At 54.4% G+C, this 14,517-nt stretch overlaps 1 protein-coding gene across 1 annotated transcript in view; it reads left to right on the forward strand.

The window, feature by feature from the left end:
• Positions 1-14,517, forward strand: part of CACNA1E (calcium voltage-gated channel subunit alpha1 E) — a 142,987-nt gene that overhangs the window by 30,286 nt on the left and 98,184 nt on the right. The gene's annotated exons all lie outside the window — the stretch shown is intronic.

Here is a 14,517-nt window from a genome sequence, read left to right on the forward strand (position 1 = left end):
TTGACCACGGGTCAGGGCAGGCCCAGAATAACTGCTTTTTAATCCCCCCCCCTTGTTGCCAAAACCCGATGAGTTAAGCCAGGGTGGTTCAGAGAGGTCTGCACCTCCTTCTTAAGGCTTCTGGGGAGTTTTTGGTTAAACATTGTGCTTCGAGTGCCATCTGTCTTGCACGAATTAACTCCGACATGCGTTTCAGCATCCGCTGCCTTGCTCAGGGCTCCAGGAGCAGCTCAGTAGCTGCTGGAGATCCCCTTGGGCTCCTGTTTGCCAGCGGTGGCTGGGGGGTGTGCAGTGGGGTGGGCACGGGGAAAGAGTGCTGCCTGTGCCTCTCCTCTGCCACATGAGAGACTTCTGCTCACCTGGAGCAGCTTTGTCTTTGCAGATGTGGTATTCCTGGTGTGCAGCCAGATGTTGTGCACAGCCGCTGTCATGCTGGGTTGATAGGGAAGAGAAGCAAAGACTTTTTCTTAGTCACCAGCATTAGCATTGGCAGGTCTGACCCTTACCAGGACTCCATCTCTGCTGCCTTTTGCCACTGAAAAAAACCCACAAGTGAAATGTGCTTGCCCCATAAGATGGAATAAGAATAGGAGGGGGAAAATGCTCTTTTCTCTGTTTTTTTTTCATGGGGAAACTGAGGCAGAGAGCAGAAAACACCATCTGCTAAGTGCATCTGGGGCAGTGGCTCTGTAGAAGGCTTAATTTTAAGGTGAAGGCTGCATGTGCCAGGCCACTTTCTTTTTGACTAAGGGAGTTACATGCAAGGCAGACACTAAAACCCATTTCCAGAGTCCTGTCTGGATGCCCTGCAGAGATATCTGCTGCACTTCAAGGCTTGCCATGCTGCTGCTGCGTGGAGTGGTTGTGGTTGAATTACCAGTGTCTTTGCCACATACTTGTGGCAGCATCATTTGGACGTCTGGCTGAGAGCTCAAAAGAAAAGTTCCTTGTCAAAATAAGCAAATGGGGAACTTCCTGTGGCTTCTCCAGGCTGAGTAGCTGCTTCTTTAGCTGATGGTAAGGACAGGTAGAGCCACCCAGGGAACACCCCAGAAAAGCCTCAAGCTGAGTTTGCAGCAAGCAGGACCCAAATCTGCCTTGCATGGCTTAAAACCACGCGTGCATGGATATTTGTTGAGTTTAGCTTGAGCAGTTTTGGGAATGCGAGGTGTGCTCTCATTTTGGAATGATATCTACAGCAAGGATGCATGGAAAAGCCTGATTCCCAGAGACTGGGCAGGGACCGTGGGAGCAGAGGAGACCAGAAGGAAAGCAGCTGGGCCTTGGTACAGTTTGGAGGTGATAGTGTGGAGGTGGGATGTTGTAACTCAGCACTGGAGTACCTGGGGCTCAAGGGTGATGGGCTGCAAGTTTCAGTGTCCTGTGGGAAGCGGTGCACTCTGCCCACAGTACAGGACAGTGCTCCTAAAGGATCATTAAAAGCGATCTCCTCTCTTGTAGCATCTTAGAGTTGATGGCTTTGATACTAGGAGGTTGCTAGATCTCTCTTGTGTGTTACGATCTGTAGTGAGATCTCCGTAGCCCATCTGGGATCCTGTGGTCCATGGAGCAGCAGGACAGGAGAGCTTTCTGCTGCTTGCTCAGATCCATAACTGCAACGCAGACCGTGGGGGGCCTTTTGGGCTGGAGCGTAACATTACTGCAGCTCTGCTTTCACGTGGTTTTATTGGAAGAAGTAAGAGAACAGAAGAAACTGTGAAAATGCACAGGGTGTTGCTAACAGATCTCAGGGGCTCTTTACAACTTGGCAGTCTCTGTCTGGTTATGTGCACATTCTGCATCCCAGATTACAAATGAAGATTACTTTTTTTATCCCCCCCCCCCCCCCCCCCAGTGCTGAATGAGACAAAGGCCCCCCTTGGTGTGTGCTGAGCTGCCAGTTCCATCACTGCTTCCCGGCATATTCCCCAGTGTGTCGCACCGTCTGGGTTTAACTGGCTGCAGTGATGGGGAGGGCAGGAGCGCGCGTGGGGCTGCACTGCCACTTGTTCCTCGGTGCTGGTGAGGCTGTCTGGGAAATATCGCTGGGCTGGGGCTGCTTTGGCAGCAGTGTGGCCCTGGCTGGACCAGTGCCCATCACCCTGGCCCTCCTCGGATCTGCAGGGAAGGGACAAGCCCCAGGATGGCTCTGAGTTACCGTCACTGATGCTGGTAGTGCTGCGGCACGGTTTTGGGAGAGGTGTTGGATGTAGTGGGTGTTGCTGCTGTGCTGTAAGCAGCAGCCTTGGTCTGTGCAGCAGCTCCTGCCCACCCAAGTGGGCTCCATGGGGGGCTGCTCGGTGCCGTCTTGCCCCAGCATGAGGCTGGGGGTGAGGGGCTGGAGGAAGGTGCTGGCTCTTGGCTGCAGCACTGACGTTGGGAGGGAGGAACCTATGAAATGGCAGCTCTTGCTCCCCCATAGGTGCTGCCAGGGAGGGAGAAGATGCCCCAGCATCCCCTCCTGGTCTTGGCTCTGGCACTAGTGTCCAGTGCCTGTCACCCCTCCTCATGCCTCCCTCCCTGAGCCTGCCCTGGGAGGTAGATGACTTTCCTCTTCCAACACCTCTGCAGTGTCAGTCGCTGTCAGGGGCAGCTTAGCCACGTCCTTCTCCACCGCGGGCTTCTGTTCAGACGTCTGCTGCCATGTGCCCGGGAGCCTGGGGAAGCTGGGCAGGAAGGTCAGGGCAGTGCAGGCAGCTGGCAGGAGCTGCGGGGGCTCTGCTGGTGAAAGCCTTGAGAAGTTGGTGACAGGCGAAGCCAGGCTCCTGTAGTGGGGAGCATCCTTCATGGAGATACACCCATGTTTCCTATGCAAGTCCTCTGCGACCCAGGGCAAAGAAATTAACCTCTCCGAGAGCCTAATGAGTGCCTCTCAGTTCAGATGACTCTCCCTGCTTCTGTTTTACTCTGCAAGAGTAGCAAGGCAGGTAATAGAAAGGGCTGTGGATGTGGTAAACCCGGGGGCACTGAAATACAGCTTTTATTATGGTAACTTGGTCTTGAGTAGCAGAGGAGCATCTCTCCTAGAAGTATCTGCCCAGGACCTCCCTGTGCTCTCCCCCCTTCCCTTCAGTCAGGACCAAAGTTTTGACGCATGGGGAGGAGATTTTTTTTCTGACCCGGGATGAACTCGAGTTCTGCTGAATGTCCTGGTGACAGCACAGAAATAGCAGTATCTTTCCCTGAACTGCCTCAAAGTCTGGGTTTCTGGCACAGCCCGCGTGAAGAATTCCCTTTCTGAGTTAATTCAGGTGACTTTGCAAAGCCTCCCAAGGGCTGCCAGGAGGGTGGGCAGTTACGGTCGGTCCCAGCCTTCCTGCATGGCTGAAGCTGCTCTACCAGGGAGCTGGGCTGGTTAGGAGCTGGTTGCTGAACATGGAGGACAAGGCGGTTCCCGGCCTCACATTTTGTCACCGCATCCTGGCACGTCTTGTTCCTGCTTCCCTTGCTGGAGTCTCAGCTGCGGGCGTCGGGATGGTTCGTTAGTGCGTCTCGGGACTGCATTGAAGCCATGCACTGTGCTGAGGCTGGTCGTGCTTCCCAGGAACCAGTGTTCGATGAGAGCTTCCCCCTTGGTCTGGGGCTGGCCACAGCTCAGAAGCACAGAATTGCTGGGAGGCAGTGAGGTGGGAAAGTACCTCAAGCAGGGTCAGCTGGAGCAGGCTGCCCAGGACCACGTCCAGGCAGGTTTTTAGTATCTCTCCAAGGATGGAGACTCCACAACCTCTCTGGGCAACCTGTCCCAAATACTCAGTCCCCCTCACAGTAAAAAGTTTATTCCTGTGTATTAATTGAGTTTCTTTTATTGCTGTTTGTGCCCATTGCCTCTTGTCCAGTTACTGGGGATGCCCTGGTTTCGGCTAGGGTAGATTTGATTGTCTTCCTAGTAGCTGGTGCAGTGCTATGTTTTGAGTTCAGTATGAGAAGAATGTTGATAACACTGATGTTTTCAGTTGTTGCTAAGTAGTGTTTAGACTAATGTCAAGGATTTTTCAGCTTTTCGTGCCCAGCCAGCAAGAAAGCTGGAGGGGCACAAGAAGTTGGCACAGGACACAGCCAGGGCACCTGACCCAAAGTGGCCAGAGGGGTATTCCAGACCATGGGACGTCCCATCTAGTATAGGAACTGGGGAGGGTGGGGGCAGGGGATTGCCACTCGGGGATTAACTGGGCGTCGATCGGCGGGTGGTGAGCAATTGCACTGCGCATCATTTGTATATTCCAATCCTTTTATTATGGAATGACTGGTGTCATTTTATTAGCGTTATCGTTATCATTACTAGTTTCTTCTTTTCTGTTCTATTAAACTGTTCTTATCTCAACCCACGAGTTTTACTTCTTTTCCCGATTTTCTCCCCCATCCCACTGGGGGGGGAGTGATCGAGCAGCTGCATGGGGCTTAGCTGCTGGCTGGGGTTAAACCATGACAGGGAGCCACAGAGAAGAGCCTGGCTCTGCTTTTACTCCCTACTGTCAGGTATTCATATGCATTGGTAAGATCTGCTCTGAGCCTTTTCCAACCAGGCTGAGCAGCCCCAGGTCTCCCAGCCTCTCTTTGTAGAGCAGATGCTCCACTCCTTTAGTCACCTTTGCTGGAGTTGCTCCAGTAAGTCCAAGTCTCTCCTGTCTGGGGTGGGGCACAGCACTCTGGATGTGTCTCACCAGCGCTGAGCAGAGGGAAAGGGTCACCTCCTCAACCTGCTGGCAATGCTTCGCTTAATGCAGCCCAAGGAGGCTGTTGCTCTCCTTTGCTGCAAGACCACACTGCTGGCTCATGGCAAGTTTGGTTGGTGTCCACCAGGTCCCTCGGGGCTTTCCCTGCCAAGCTGCTCCCCAGCCTCCACGGACTGGGTCGTTCTTCCCCAAGTGCAAGACTTGGCATTTCCCATGAAGCTGAATTTCATGCTGTTCCTCTGCCTGTTTCTCCAGGCTGTCGAAGTCCCTCTGGATGGCAGCACAACACTCTGCTTTATCAGTCCCGGTTTTATATCGTCTTCCTGCACTGCGAGTGTGATTCGGTGCAGCATGCGTGCAATGAAACTTCTGCTATTCAATACTCTTTTGCACCCTCATCCTTTCCCTCCCCTGGGATAATCCAACCTGTTCCCCTGTCCCAGGCAGCCCCCAGCTGTCCCTATGGAATTCTGATGGAGGGCTGTCTGCTGGCCAGATGTTTGTGGGAGAGGTTCTTCCCAGCCTCTCAAATTTTTATGGTTCCCATTATTTTCTATTTATGGTTTCTAAGGTGTAGTACATCTTTCTCTGCTAATGTATATTTAGGAGATGACAAGGTCATAAGATAATTTAGGGTAGAAGGGACCTCAGGAGGTCTAGTCTGATCAGACTATAACCTACTTTTAATTTAACTCTGTTTTACATTTTAAAACATGTCTTGAGCATGTTTTACATTTTAAAACGTAGGTGACTTCTTGCTGCATGCTCCCAAAATGGCATTTTCTTCATTTCAAACTGCATAGTTTTCAAACTTGGGAAAAGTTTTTGAAAGTTTGGTGAAAACCCAGCTGTGAAGATTAGTGCACAACCTGTCCCTAGAGAGACTTGTTCCTTGCAGTCTTATCTGTACCATGGAATTGGTACTTCCACCTAATTGCACAAGCGAACGCCAATGTGAAATTCCTACTGTACGCATGGGACACTCAGTTCAGCTGTCTCTGAAGGGTTACGGGCTTTTCTGCACTTGCCAGTTCATCCTTCCTAGTTCAAAAGGTGTTTGCTGTGTTTGTGCGTGACAAATATTAATCCTTGGCTTGGACCGCTTGCGCTACCTGAGAGCTGAAAAAAAATCCACGTGAAAAGTTATGAAGGTCCCAGAAGTTGTACTAAAGCAGCTTTCAAATGTGGCTCTTGATTTCCTAAGGTGGCCTTTGAAACATCAAGAGATCTTAGAAAAGCAGAGAGAAGAGATGTGTTTCTTGTTTCCGCTTACCTTTTACATGCTCGATGGGAAAGTCCGCTCGGACTGGCGCAGGGTTACGAGCGCGTGGGTCACCCAAAACACATCACTGTTTCTGGGCTGGTGGTATGCACACCGGCAAGGGTCTCGCTCTTTAACTGTGAAAAAACATGCTGGTGCTTGCCCCCGGCCGTGGGGGACCACAGCGCCAAAGGAGATCAGCGTGGCATTGTCCTTCCCAAAACACACCTGAAAGAGGTGGTGGTGTGGCTCATCTTTCACAGATGATGCTAACCAACTATGTGTGGGTTGCCTGATGGGAAGCAGCTTTCCCGTGAGCTTGGAGCACACCACTGTGGTGGATGATGCTGTAACAAAACATGCGTCATTTTCGCGAGCTCCGATACAAACCACGAGTCCTTTTTTTTGTCATCAGAGGAGCTTCACAGTGGTAATTTTTTTTCTCATGGCAGCTCATGAGACTGTAAAACAGTAGCTAACATGCTGTAACTGTCTTCTCTGTGCATTTGCTCGAGTGGAAATAAGTCTAAAAATTCTTCAATGAACTTTTTCCCATTGAGGAATCGCACAAGATGCGCTCAGCCTTGCTTTCCTGGGGATGGGCGAGGGTGTTTGCCTTCACAGAGGCTGTCGAGCTGATGACTGCCTGTTGCCGCAGCAAGGGGGACGGTTTTTTCGCACCTCCTGGCACTGAGTAGCTTTCGGAGAAAGGTTTTGCTCTTTGGCCTTTTTTCTTTCACAGGTTTGGAAGATGGAAGCAGCATCTCCTTCCTGGCTGCGCGCCAGGGATGGGGCTTCTTTGGCTGTCTTGAGTATCAGCTGCTCAGCGTAAGTTCAGACTTGCTGGAAAAATTTTTCAACAGCTCCATCTTCTCCTGGCTCTTGTCCTGACAATGTAATTTTCATTGAAGCCACCCTGTTTGCTAGCAGGTTGCTTCTGAGAAAGCTGAGCCTGTGAGTTTGGCTTCATTAGATTGGGGATGGAATTGGTGGGTTTCTGGTCCAGCTTTCTTTTTATTGTCAGGGGTATTTGCAGCCCAAAGGCAGGAGGCTCCTCCATCATCCCGCTCGCTGGTACCGTGGTTGCTGTGTTTGTTTGACTTGAGCCTTGCAGGGCAGGCAAAGGATCAGAGAAAACACAGGATGGTCCTCGGGCATGGACCTGCCTTTTGTGGGAGCAAAGAGGAGGTCTAAGGGAGGAGAAAATCTCCTGCTGGCTTTGGCAGGTGCTAACGCTGCTGCGCCAGAGGGGTCATGAGGATGCTGATGGAGAAAGTGAGGGATTTCTTCTGCTTCAGGTAATGCAGAGGTTGAAAAAATGCTTTTTAAAAAATCCCTCTCCAACCCTTTGGCAGGCTAGAAATATACTTTCTCCTGTTGACTGTCTACGGCTGGCCCCGGGGATGTCTTTTCTGAGTTCAGTCTCCTTGTTCCCACGCACGCATAAAGCTTGGCAGCTCGGCATTTGGCTGTCGCAGGATCTGCCCCCTCGAGCCCTGCGCTTGCAGGGCTTTGGTGGCAAGAAGAGGAATACCCCCTGGGTCTGTGCTCCTTCCCTCCCTCCCTCCCTCCTCTCCCTGGCCTTCTCTTCCCTCCCTCCCTCCTCTCCTTGGCCTTCTCTTATCCCTGCTACCCAGCCCCGATCTTTTCGGCAGGGTCATTCTCAAATATCCCTATTTTTTCCCATCGGATCCTCTCGAGTCAGCCTCCCTGGAAGTGCAATGCCCCCAACTGGACCCATGTGAGATAGAGGAGGATAGAGAGGTTATATCTCACCTGCTGCCAGCTCGGTCAGGACTGGGACGCTCTGCAGCTCAGCCAAGGGGAGAGGTTGTGCAGAGGGATTTGGGGGTTGGAAGTGGGGATGGAAATTCGCTTTAATCTGATGGAAAAGCAGGGGGAGGCAGATAGCTGTTCTCTGGGAGGTGGGATTGCTGCACGCCTGCCCGGAGCAGCCAGGATGCGGCTGCAAATGCTAATTAGAGCCCGACTCACAAGGTTAAATAAAGCAGCAGGGCACTCCAGGCAATTTATTAATGGGTGATTATTTCAGGCCTCTTCAACTGAGCCATGAAGCCTCCCAGCCTAAGGCAGAGAGAGTTAGCACAAGGAGCACTGCCGTTGTAGGAAACACTCAGCATGGGGTGTTTCGGTAGGAAATAAGAGAGCGGGCAGCCGCAGGCCAGGGGATGCTTCCCTCCTGCACGGCATCACTGTAGCCAGCACCGGGGCAAAGCGATGCTGTCCCTTGGCTGTGGTGGTCTGTGGGGGACAGGGTCTCACCTGCCTCTGCCTGAACTGCCAGCAAACCCCTTGTACTTGTTGGGTGGCATATGCAGCTGCAAATGTGGCGATGGTTTTGGTTTGGGCTTTTTGGAGAGTACAAAGACCTGAGCAGCCTGTGGGGAGGTGGGTAAGTGCAGGCATCGAGCTTCACGGTGGCAGAGTGTGACCAAGAACCAAAACCAATTCCCATGTGTTTTGCAGGGCTGGATGCACAGCTCTGTTGCATCCCTATAAATGCACAGGACCAGAGGTTTCTTGGCTGTCCTTTAAACCTCTCCCAGCACTTTCAGCCTGTGACTGTTTGGTCACCGAATCCCCCTCTGGTTCAAGACACAGCATCCTTCTATTTTATCGGTAGCTCTGATGTACAAGCTGCTCCGATCCCACAGTGATACAGTGTGGGGGAACATCTGACTTCAGGGCTCTGTGGTGCATTTGAGCACTTCTGGTGACTTCAAAAGGTACACAAAGAGTTTAGCTTGGGGTGCTTGTGCTCCCAGGGCACTGTGGGTGGTGGCGAGCCCTGGGGCTCAGGCCACCCAAGCAGGACCTGGTGCTGGGCTCCAGCATCTCAGCACACCTGGCCTGCACCAAAGAGTGTTTGGGGAGAGTACAAGCAGCAGATTATTCACACAGCCCCTGATCCTTGTTCTGACATCCCGTCTGACTTGTGGAGACACCTTTAGCGTGTCTCTCCTTTGCTCACACACATGGATGTCATAACAGATCAGCCACTGGGAAGCATCTGCATGTGTGTGCGGCGAGGGGAGGAGTAAAAGGGAGGGAGGCTCACAGGTTTTCCTCCAGGCTCTGCTCAGAGCTCCCTGAAAAAACATGGCTAATGGGTGTAATCAGCTCCAGCATCTCACCCCTAGAGAAGGTGGGGACCGGTGGGTGCTGCTGGGGCATGGTGGGATGTCCTGGGTTTGAGAACCTTGAGTGGGACCAGCTGGGTACTACGCTCATGTTTGTGGGGCATTTTGCTAGGAACTGGCAGGTATTTTAAAAAATGAGGCCAAAGATGCCCTGGGCTGGATTTCCTTAGGCAAACGCTTGCAGAGAGGTTAGGAAAAGGGACCTCTGGGGTGGGAATGCAAGGTGTGCTGCTTCTTGCATCTTGGGAAAGGCTGGGTGAGAGCAGCTAGGATGCCCTCCCACTTGTGAGAGCTTGTTGAAGGGAGATATAGCAGCAAAAATCCCCATTTCTAGAGATTTATTCCTCCATCCTAGGAAAGAAAGCTTTACAAGACTGATACCTCATTGATTTTAAAGATGCCAAGACTGGATGTTGGACTCGTGGGTCTTGGTAATTAAAACCAGCAGTATTTGTGAATACAGGTATGTTTTATGGCAGTGTGCAGCAAATTACACTTTCAACTTAAAGCAGTTCAAAGCTTTTCTGCTGGCGCTGCTGTGTGACACCTGGTGTGGCTGCTTCAGTCGAATGACTGGGAAGAGTTTGGCAGAGTAGTGGCAGTTGCTTAAATCTGGGCGCATAGTTTATAGCTCAGTGTGAAATTTGCTGGCTTTCGCTAGTCTTCCAGCCGTATAATTTCTCAGTGAATAAATTACAGTGCTGACCCTGAGAAGTCAGCCCTTTGGGTCTGTGTTGGGAATGCGTCCAGGCAGTTTTGCAAGAAGGTGCTGCTCCTCTCTGTTTTTAGTGCTGGGGAAGGCACGTCCCAGTGAGGTAGACAGCTCGTGGGGAGCACCATGATGCGGGCAAGGTTGTTACCAAAAAGTGAACAGACAGCAAAGAGGAAACACTTGCCCTGGCTTGGGCGAGAGTTGCCTTGCTGCAAGGCAGTGCAGAGTCTCTGCAGTGTAGCTGAGGCTGTTGTGCCTGGCCTGGGACTTTCTTGGCAGAAGAGATGCCAACAGGGCTGTCATGGCCCGTGCCACAGCTGCTAACATCTGCACAGATGAACATCAGGCAGAGACTGGTGTGGTACCCTCCTCTGGAGGTGCCATCCTGGAGCTGCTTGGACCTTCTCCACCCACATCCCGGGTGTCCATGGGTGGGCTGCACCAGCCCAGGGACTCTGTCTCCCTGCTGCGGAGGTGCTTGGCTTGGCAGGGCTTCCCCTATGCAAACGGGGAAAACATCTCTTCATAATCCAGCAGGTAATGAATTTGTTCCTGGAAAAAAAAAATCTTCCCTTCCTGCATGGTTATAAACATGCTTCTGAGTCACAGCTACCCAGTCCCAGTTTGAAATTTGGCCAGAGCACCGTGGATGATTCTCATTTGATCCTATTTTTCTTCCCCTCTCAGCATGGCTAAAGCCTTATTTAAAAAAGAGAATCAAATCAGGATGCCAAAAGCCACTTTCTAAGATGAGTGGCAGCCCGTCAGAGCTCCTGGGAATATCAGTCATGGAAGGAGAGCCTGTCCCCGCTCTCCAGATCCTACCTGGGCTGGGGTCAGGATCTGTCCCCTGCGCGATGCTGTCCCTGAGCTGCGGAGCAGCCTCCGGCTTTCTGAGCAACCCGGGCCTGGGCAGAGGATGCTTTTAACAATATCGCCTGTACCCAGCAATGCATAGGTGGATTTTTGGGTTGCCTGGGGTCAGCCGGAGGCTGCTCCAGTGGCAGGAGAGCTGTGCCATGAGATGCAATAAATGCACGGGGCGGGGGGGCTTTGCATCTGCTTCAAAGAACCTCGCGGGAAGCACAGGCAAAGGGGGGGGCTCGGTTTGGATCCCCCCGACTGCGAAGCAAAGCCAAACCCCGTTGCTTGCTGCCGGAGGCTGGGATGAGCGGCGGGGACGGCGGTGGGGGGGGGATGATGGCTGCAGGGAGGGGGCAGCAGCCGCTAGATGGCAATGCCGGAGCGGCGGCAGCCCCGGGCCCCGGCTCCGTCCCTGCGGTGGAGGTGGCGGTGGTGCTGGGGGGGGCTCGGGCCTCCCCTGGGAAGGGGTAGCCCAGTGGCTCCGGTGATGCGGCCCCGTGCAGGGCTAGTGGCAGGGCGGGGAGGCAAGGAGGAGGCTTGGCTGGCACTCTCAGTGTGAGGAGCGGGGGTTAGCCTGGTTTTGCAAAACCCACCGCATCCCAAGTGCCTTCCTGTCCCAGCACTCGCTGTTGCCCTGTCTTCTTGGACTTCCTTCATTCATAAAAAAAAACCCCAAACAACCCCACAGAGCTGGCTCTGAAGCTCTGTGCCATGTTGAATCATGCGGGCATCAGCCAGGCTTCTCCCTGACTCACAGATCCCAGCGTGCTGGGGTGAGGGTCAAGACAAGAACGGCAATAAACATCCTTGGAAACCGAGCCTGCAACTCTTGGCATAGCCAGGGTCTTTTTTTTTTTTTTTTTTTAAGTTTGGTTTTTTTGGGGTTTTTTTTTGCTTTCAATCTTCTCTTAAGGAGCTGCTTTCTCATAAATATCCCATCCTTTAGCACTGTCTGAGCAGGAGACAGGCTCCCAGCGGGGTCATCCTGTGCTCTGCTCTGCAGCACTGAATGTAGAGTAGAGCCGAGAGCGAACCCCCGGGTGCGGGGGATAGCCTGCTGCCCCAGCAGAAGTGTCCAGGTAAGGTGTGCATCCCTGCTTTGAGGGCATAGGAGGAACGCTGCCTTCCTCCTCCTCGGCCCCTTGCACCGAGCAGTAAGGCAGGCCTGGTGTTTCTGAGCTGGGCAAGGGATGCGGGGGGGAGCACTGGGTCCAGCCTTCCCCGTCCTCCTCAGCCTCTGGGTACCAGCCAGAGCCTGAGCATTTAGGCTGGGGGGAGGATTGTCTGCAGGCTCAGGGGGATGGGAGAGGGCTGGGGGGGTCAGGGGGGAGCCAAGGCAGGAGCTCTGCAGGGCTGAGGATCTGCTCCTGGCAATCGGCCCAGCCTTGGGCTTAATTAACAGAGGCTTAAAGGGTTGAAAGGTGGGAAGAGTGGCATTGCTCCTGATGCTGCGCTGGTGGTGGGGAGGAGGAGGAGGCAAAGGGGATGAGCCACAAATTGTAATTGATTCGTTTAGGGCAGTGTCTTGCCTGGAATGATTCGAAGGGACTGTAATTAGTCAGTAGCTGGTGTGGCCTCCTCACTGCCTGACTTTAGTGGAATGAAAGCCCAGGGTCACTGTGGCTTGTGCCGGGGCCAGCTGGTGACGTGGGAAGCATTTTGGGAGGGATCGGCCCACCCCTGCTCCACTGTGTGCTGCAGTGTGGTGGAGACATAGCTGGGGGGCTTGCTGAAACCCCCCAATTACACTCACCTCTGCTATAAGGCTAATTGGAGGAGCAAAATCAAGTAGGGATGCAGTAGATGGGCATAGTGGTGAGCTGGTGGGCTCTCGGAGCCTGGCTGAAGTTGGGGCAACGATCCCACAACCTTTTTTGCAAACGCTCCTCTGTTATCTTGCTGAGGAGGGTCTGATCCTTCCTCTTCCCTGCCCAGCCACCTCAAGGGCTCCTGGCAATGCACCTGTGAGAGCCTGGGCCAAAAAGCCAGCCCTGTGGCTGTTTGGTCATAGTAATGCCTGCAAGGTGGGGAAGTCCATGGTGAGGTGCTGCCAGGCTGCATGGAGGGAGCAGCCTTTACCCAAGTGAGTTAACGATTTGTGTGATCAAGGGCTTGATGTCTTTTAATTTCTTTGGTTTTTTTTTTTGAGCTGCCCCAAGCATTCCTGGCTGCCCTGCAGCAGATGTGGGGGACAGGGCCAGCAGCTGCTGTGTTTGCTGAGCGGGTTGCTGATGGTGGGGTGGACGGGGGAAGACGATCATGGGGACGCGGGGTGTCTTGTGATGCCGGCTGGAGCTGTGGGTGCTCTTCCTGCAGGAAGGGCAGGTAACGAGTGCCGAAGGCCCTGGGGAGCCCTTCAGACATGGGGTTGAATGGGAGGGGTGGGGGATCCTGCGTGTGAACAGCTTGCAGGGTGTGCGGGTGTGCCGAGCAGTGAGGCTGGTGCCCTGCCTGTTGGGTAGGGAGGACACTGGGGACATCCCTGGGGAGCCATGAGTTCCCTCTGTGTGTCAGGAGGGTAAGGTGGGTTCCCCAAAGGTGGGTGGGCAGGGCACAGCCCAGGGGACCCCGAGCATCCTGGGCGACATTGGCACCCACACTGCTGCAGAGGTGAGGGTGCAGCACCGGCAACGTCCCCAGCCCCCAGCCCGCGGAGGGCAGTGGGATGGCTGGGGGGGGGGAGTGGGGTCGGAGCCCGGGTTGTTTGCACCTCTCCGATGAGCTACTGCTTCTTCTGGCCAAGATCAAGTGTCAAAAAGAAAAATACCGAGGCGGGGCGGGGGGGATGCTAAGGAAGCTGATCTGTATGCGAGTGAGCAGGAGGGCTCTCCCCGGCAGCCGCTGGCATCGGGGCGGCTCCAGCAGCGAACTGGGGGCCTCGAAGTTTCGCAGGGATGGGGGGACCGGTGCATGTGGCTGGAGAGATGCTCGGTGCGGGCTGAGGTGGGGTGAGCCTCTCACCTCCCCTGCAGGCAGGGGGTCGGCAGAGCCCCCCTTTGCCCTCCCCCCCCCAATTTAGCCACTCACCTAGGAGCACCCATGTGCTGGAAAGCCCTCTGCAGCCGGAGCGGGGGGGGGGGGGGGAAGTTCTTGCAGGGTGGGGGCTCCCCCGTTGTCTTTGTTCCCTTCAGACCCTCCCCTCGCCTCTGATTTTCCTTTGCGGCAGCTCCCGTGCTTGCCAAAAGAATGCACTGGATGGAGCGAGGGAGCGAGCCGGGCGTGTGTGCGCGCTCGTGTGCGTGTGTGTTGCCACTGACTTCATTAAAGCAAGCTGTCCCCGAGCTGCAGAGGCGCGGCAGCCTTTAATTTTGTGGCCCCGGCTCCTGCGGGAAGCCGGCGCTGCCTTGCAGCGAAGGGCTGAGCATCCCTGCCCCTGCAGGTGCCTGCTTTTTGGGGGGGGGGGGGGGAGCCTCTGCCCGCGGCCCCGGGGAGCCAGCAGCGGATGGGTGGCCGGACTCCCGCAGGCTGCTGAAGATGGAGTCGGGAGGAGGGAGTCGGACACTTGGCTTTAACTAGGCTGGACCACGGCTGCAACCTGTTCCCCCGGCTTCCCCTCCGCCGCGCTGGGTGCTGTACCAAATTGCGTCTTCCTTTGCGGCGGGGTGGATGGAAGGGTTTGGATCCCAGGCTTTTCCCTGCCTGATCTCTGCCGGCAGGCAGTCCCCGGGCTCGCCTTGTTTGGGGGGGGGGGGTTAAAAGGGGCTTGTTTGGGCTTGCAGGCAGAGCGGTGGGAAGGATGTGGCTGGGTTTAACCCCTTGCTTCGTGGCGGAAAGGTGCTTAAGGGATAGAGCTGCTGCGGCCTCCGCCGAGCACGAAGGACGGCTCCCTGCCCTCCCCGCTGCCCG

The sequence above is a fragment of the Haliaeetus albicilla genome, chromosome 8, assembly GCF_947461875.1.
Source record: "Haliaeetus albicilla chromosome 8, bHalAlb1.1, whole genome shotgun sequence".
Classification (NCBI taxonomy): Eukaryota; Metazoa; Chordata; class Aves; order Accipitriformes; family Accipitridae; genus Haliaeetus; species Haliaeetus albicilla.